The sequence below is a fragment of the Mustela nigripes genome, chromosome 4 (genome assembly GCF_022355385.1).
Source record: "Mustela nigripes isolate SB6536 chromosome 4, MUSNIG.SB6536, whole genome shotgun sequence".
Taxonomy (NCBI): Eukaryota; Metazoa; Chordata; class Mammalia; order Carnivora; family Mustelidae; genus Mustela; species Mustela nigripes.
The window spans coordinates 174134459-174140929 of NC_081560.1; the positions used below are offsets into that span (position 1 = coordinate 174134459).

At 39.8% G+C, this 6471-nt stretch overlaps 1 non-coding gene across 1 annotated transcript; it reads right to left on the bottom strand.

Moving 5' to 3' along the window:
- Positions 1 to 3621: 3621 nt before the first annotated feature.
- LOC132016996 (U6 spliceosomal RNA) lies at positions 3622 to 3728 on the bottom strand. The gene has a single exon (XR_009404086.1). It is a non-coding gene; the product is annotated as a U6 spliceosomal RNA (small nuclear RNA).
- Between the last annotated feature and the right edge of the window lie 2743 nt (positions 3729 to 6471).

Consider the following 6471-nt stretch of genomic DNA (forward strand, 5'->3'; position numbering starts at 1 on the left):
TGACAATCACACTAGCTCCTTGACAGAATTGTCAGGTGGTTTAAAGAACTTCAGAGTAAGTGTTCAACATGTGGCTGCCGGTCCCTTTCCCTTTTTATTAAACATGTAGGGCAAGGATGGGTTTCTTCTAAAAAGTGGACGTTAAGGGACATGATGAAAAAGTCTAACTTGCCCAAAAATTGCTTTAGCAATTCCTCTTAAATGTCAGTATTTTTTAGAACACCAAGTCTTTCTCTATCAATGGAACATGCAACAGGTTTAGCCCGATATGCAGTTGACCCTTGAGCAATATGGATTTGAACTGCATAGATCAACTTACATGCAGATTTTTTTCAATAAGCATGGTACAGTACTATAAATGTATTTTCTCTTCCTTATGATTTTCTTCAAGACAATTTCTTTCCCTAGCTTACTTTATGGTAAGAACAGGACATAATATATGTACAAATAATAGTTAACCGACTATTTATGTTATCAGTAAGGCTTCTAGTCAACAGTAAGCTACCAGTAGTTAAGTTTTGGGGGAGTTAAAAGTTATATGTGGATTTTCAACTGTGTGGGACCAGGAGGATGGATTCCTTAACTCCTGCCTTGTTCAAGGGTCAACTGTAGTGGAAAAACCTCAAAATTAGAAGAGTCCAAGGGACACAGGTTCTTGTTTTAGCTCTTCCATGTGACTCTGTGTAAAGCACTTCTCTTCATTACCAATTTCTTTTAATGTCCTTAATTGTCAAAATGAAGATGGCTGAATGAGATCAAGGGTTCCCAAGGTGGCAGAAAACCATCCAGAGAGGTTCTTGAATCCATGCAAACATCTGAATAAAATGCTTTCATGTGGAAGTAGAAAAAGCAATGTTAAAAACAATCAGGATTTGACAGCGTGAGAACACTGGGTTGGATCATACCTCAGGTGCCTGCTGATTCTCACTGTCCCTGTCTCAGTGAAACTGTGCAGCTCTATTATTTCTATGCACATCCCATAAATGTAATTGCCAATATGGCATTGTTATTCAGGAGGCATTTTATTAATCACACTGAGTTCACACTATGAATACAGACTGGGGATATGGATTCTTTCCTTAGCTGCTTGAAAATCAAATGAAGCCAGCTCCACTGCAGGGGGGCATGGTAACAATGTACACAATCAGTCTTCCCTCTTTGAAAGAAGTCATGATTCCCAGTGACAAGTAAACAGGCTACTATGATGGAGAAGCAGATGTGAGGCAGGATCTCAAGAGTGGCCAAAGTTAAGCATTTTCATTCATCAAATGTGCAGCTGCTGCTCTAGAACTAGAAGTAAATTATGGGAGACAGAAGTTGTTTTTGCCTGCTCAGCATCTAGTCCCATTCTTGTGGTAGCCCTTCAGTTTTCCTTGGAAGGGGTGGGCAGGTGAATCACACTCAGTCTGCATGATTCTGGTGCAGTTGACTCAGAGTTCTAGAGGCGTCACATGATCCTATTCTGGCCAATGAGAATAATCTATCTCCCTGGACAGTGATTGACTTAGTGTTGGGCACATGAGTCAGACTGATCCAATGAGAATCCATTTCATCTCTCTTACTGGAACCATTGATAAAGATCCATTCTCCTTCCTTTGAGATTATTTAACTGATAGAATGGAAGCCATAGTTGCCACCCCCACACATACACAAACACACAAAATAGGCTCTCAGAGAACAGAGGCAACACAGAGAAAATCAGAGCCAAAAGAAGAAGAGTGACAATTTACAGATTACTAAACACCTGAATTCAGCTATACCTGAGGAAAGACACCTCACATTTTTCAATTATGAGAGCCAATAAATTTCCTTTTCTCCTTAAGCCAGTATGAGTTGGATTTATGTGATATAACTGAGAGAGGCTTAATAACATTGAAATGTCTAAGAAAAAGCAAATTATCACATGAAGGTCTGTTGATACACACAAAGGTGGACACAAACATCCACGTATGTTCATCTGTTTGTTCAACTCTTCCAACTTCTCCCATTGAGTCAAAAATCCAGATTCTTCTCTCCCTATCACGTTCCAGTCCCTAAATATGTTTACACAATTCTAAAGTTCTACTGACTTTGTCTCTTAAATATCTCCTAAACTCACCTGCTTTTCTACAACCCTATGTTAGTGTTTCTCTAAAGTCTTTCTCAATCCTCAGTAGAACTATTCCAGAATCCACTTAATGAATCTCTTACATATTGCATGATTATACTCAAATCTTTTTTGAGCATTGCCCATACCCTTTTTCCAAAATAGTGTTTATAAAGTATGAATATCATTAAACTCTTTAACATCCATCAGATTCTCCATTGCCTTCAGTATAATCCAAATTCCATAGCACTGTGTACAAGGTTGCTTATGTTACCATGTCTAGACTTTGCATAGTGTTCCAGCTTTTTCTTTAAATAACTCCCCTTGATCCCTGCAGTTCTCTTTCTTCCTCCCCACCACACATACTACATATGCTTCTCCAGGCTGAACTACTTCAGTTTCCCAAACAACAGACTACATCACACCTCTTTGCATCGTAGAATTGAACTGACCTTGGCAAGCAACATTTCTAGGAAATACGTTGTTATGTCTGCTGTATCAGACACACCATATGCCCACAAGTTACCAAATACTTTGCTGCTCTTCAATTCCAAGGGAGTTTGAATGATTACAGCTTGTTGTTTTGACCCAACCATTACTGGGCAAAATGTCTTATGACTATTTCCACATTGAGGTATAGATGTTCACCTGATGACGAAAGCCAAAATAGAAAAACAAGAATAACTAGTGTCTTGGTTTTTTATATCTCCTGTAGGAGATTACTTGCAAATACAGCCATATTTGAGGCTTTACTCCAGCCAAGATGGAGTAACACTTTTACCCGCCATCCTGAAACAACAAAAAACAAACATAATCTATGAAGCAATGGTTTACAAGATACTGGATATCAAGTAAAAGAGAACAATAACCCTTGAGGGACAAGAAACAAATTAGGTGAGTCTTGTGATTTTCCCCCACTTCCTGCCTTGAGAGTATTTCCAGGACATGGCATAGGGCAAGGCCACCTTTCAGAAGATAATGGACTGAGCTGAGGAGACAGAGCTGAGAGTCTGGAGACACCAGGGTGGTTAGAGTTAAAGGACAGAGTACCAGAGAGAAGAGACCTGCACTGAGACAGCATCCCACAGGTCTGCAGAAGTCTCCTCCAGCATGCAGGTAAGCCGTGATCATTCCAAAAAACCAAAATAGCTCTGAAAAAGAAAAACGAGGATAAAGAACTAACACTACCTGATTTCAAGTCTCACTATAAAACTGTAAGCAAGACAGTATGGTATTAGGACACCAACGAGTACTTCAATGGAACAAAATAGAATTCAGAAAGAGATGCATGCACATATGGACATCTAAGTTTTGACAAAGATGCAAAGGCAGTTCAATGGAGAAAGTCTAATATTTACAACAAACAATACTGAAACAATCAGCTATTCATACCTCACACCATATACAAAAGTTGACTCAATATGAATGTAGCATCTAAAACAGTAAATTCTATTAACTATAAAGTTTCCAAAAGAAAACACAGGAGAAAGCCTTAGTGACTTTGTGTTAAAAGTTTTGTTTTTGTTTTTGTTTTTTTAAATATGGAACACTTCCTTAATTTGTATGCCATCCTTCTACAGGAGCCATGCTAATCATCTCTGTATCTTTCCCATTTTAGTATATGTGCTGCCAAAGCGAGCACTGTGTTAGGAGTTTTTAGATACTGCATCAAAAACATAATCCATAAAAGAAAAACATGATAAATTAAATTTCAACAAAGTTTAAAATTTTTGCTCTTTAAAAGATAGCAAGAGAACAAAAGAAAAGCCACAAAATGAGAGAAAATATTTACAAATTATATTTCTGAAAGGGGATTTATACCCAGAATAAATGAATAACCCTGAAAAGCCAATAATAATTAAATGAAGTCAATAATAAGGAAAAAAAAACATTTTCAAAAATGAACAGAAGATTTGAATAGATAGTTCTCTAAAGAAGATATACCAGAGGGAAGTAAGCACATGAAAAGATTCTCAACATTGTCCATCATTAGGGAAATTCAAATTAGAACCTCAGTGAGGTACCAGTGCATACCTATGAGAGTAGCCGAAAATTTAAAAAGTTACCAATTACAAGGGATAGATAGCTATGATTTAGAGGAACTAGACCCCTCATGCATTTCCGGGGAAATGTAAAATGCGACAACCACTTTGAAAAAGTTTGACAGTTTCTCAAAAAACTTCAACATAAAAATAATCTTGGGTGTTTACCCAAGAAAAATGAAAGTATATCTCCGAAGATTTGAATGTGAATGTTCATAGCAGATTTATTTACAATAACCAAAAACTAAAAACAATCCAAACCCATTAATAGGTGAATGTATAAACTCTTCTATCTATACAAATGAACACTCACAAATAAGGAATGAACAGGCATAAATCCCAAAATAATTATGCTGCGGAAAGAAGGCAGGCAAGAGTACCTACTTTATGATTCCATTTCTATAAAATTCTTTAAAAAAAAGCAAGCCAATCTATAGAGACAGAAAGCAAATCAGGGGTTACCTGGGAATGGGGGAAGGGGAAAGACGGTAGGATTACAAAGGAACGTGAGAAAAGTTTTGAGGAGGAGGGGTATGTCCATAACCTTGATTGTGATGATTGTTTTACAGGCATCCGGATATGTCAAAACGAGTCAGACTGTCCATTTTAAACACAGGCTGTTTGTTGGTATGTTAATTACACCTCAAAAAAGCTGATTTTAAAAATAATAACCACAATTATTTCCCTTCCTGTATCTATGTCCCTTTGCAGTGTAGGTTTGCAGGTATTCCTATCAAAAGATGGAGGCTAGTTCTCCATCCTTTGAATCTGGGATGGCTTATGAATGTGCTAGAAGGGATGCTATTGTCCATTCTGATCTAGGCCTTTAAAAACTTGTCTGTTGCCTACTCTCTTAGTCCATTTGGGCCGCTCCAACAGAATACCATTGACTGGGGGTCTCAAAAAACAATCGTTTGTTTCTCATGGTCTGCCAAGGTGTTGGAAGACTCAGTGTCCGATTAGAGTCCACTTCCGGATTCAGAGACAGGCACTTCCTCACTGTGTCCTCTCATCAGGGAAGGGATCTCTTTATGAGGGCATTCATCTCATTCAGGAAGACTCTGCCCTTGTGACCCAGTCACAGACCACAGGCCTCCTCTCCCAGCACCATCATGCTGGGAGATAGTATTTCATGCAAGTGAGTCTGGGGAAGAACACAGTCATTCTACAGGCTTTGCTCAGAACCCTGGTGCTGTCAGGTGAACATTCAAGCAGAATGGAGAACGAAAGCCAGGCAACCCTCCCCCTCTCAACCCCAGCTGACATCCAGCTAACCTCCGGAAACTGCCTACCTGTCCCCCATGTGAGGAAACCAAGCCCCCGCAGGAACCCAGCCTAGACCATATGACCTCCCCCACTGGGGCCAACTTAAATGGTCCACCCTCTAAATCATCCGCTAAACAAACACCTCCTGTGTTAAGCCACTACGTTTGTTGTGTTTTCATAGGCAGCATGATGTGTGGTAACATAAAAGTGATTTATTTCCCAGCCAGGATCATGTTTCTCAGCTCAACTTTGCGTGATCTTTGTAGGACAACCAGAAGTCTGGGAACTGGGAACTGTTAACCGTACAAGGTCATGTACCTTCACTCCACGAGAAAGTTTCATTTCTTTGTACACCAAGCACTGGGCATCCACAAGGCCCTAGACACCATGTCACACCCCAGGTGTAGGAATGCAAAAGTTTGGAGATTACAGATCAGAGTAACCAGCCAGCAGCACTGGGCCTCCCAAATTCCTGACTTCCCTCTTCTTGGTTGACTTTGTGGTCATCTACACTCCTAAATCAATTCTTTCCAGGGCGCACCTGTCCGGGTGCTTCTTCCAAATTCTATCTGCCCCCAGATTCCTGGAAAAAGCCTTCACCTCCATGGAGAAAGGTCTCTTTTTAAGCTGGTCACTTTTTGTTTGTTTGTTTTTTCTTTTCTTTTTGATTTTTTTTCTTCTTTTTTTCCTTTTTGCTCTGACAGCTTTGTGCCATTTGCCATTGAAAGTGCAGCATCATTCAAATAAAGGTGAGTAGTGACATTTCTAAGAAAATGATAGCCGCTTGGGCACAGCACTAATAATTTAAAAAGGTTGTTACTTGAAAGAACACCCTTTCAGCACAGGATGTTACGTGGTGCAAAACTCAGCATGTCAACAGGCTACATGCTGGCAATTTTCCTTTGGTTCTGAGACCTCGAAAAGAATCCCATGTGCTGGGAGCAGCCTGGCCATATTTCCAGCCCTCTCCACAACACCACTGCTGAAAGCCAGGCACCAAGCCAGGCACCTGCTTAGTGGCCAAAACTGGACGCTCTCCTTCTCCAAGTACCACTGAAAGGAAGCTACGGCCTTTTT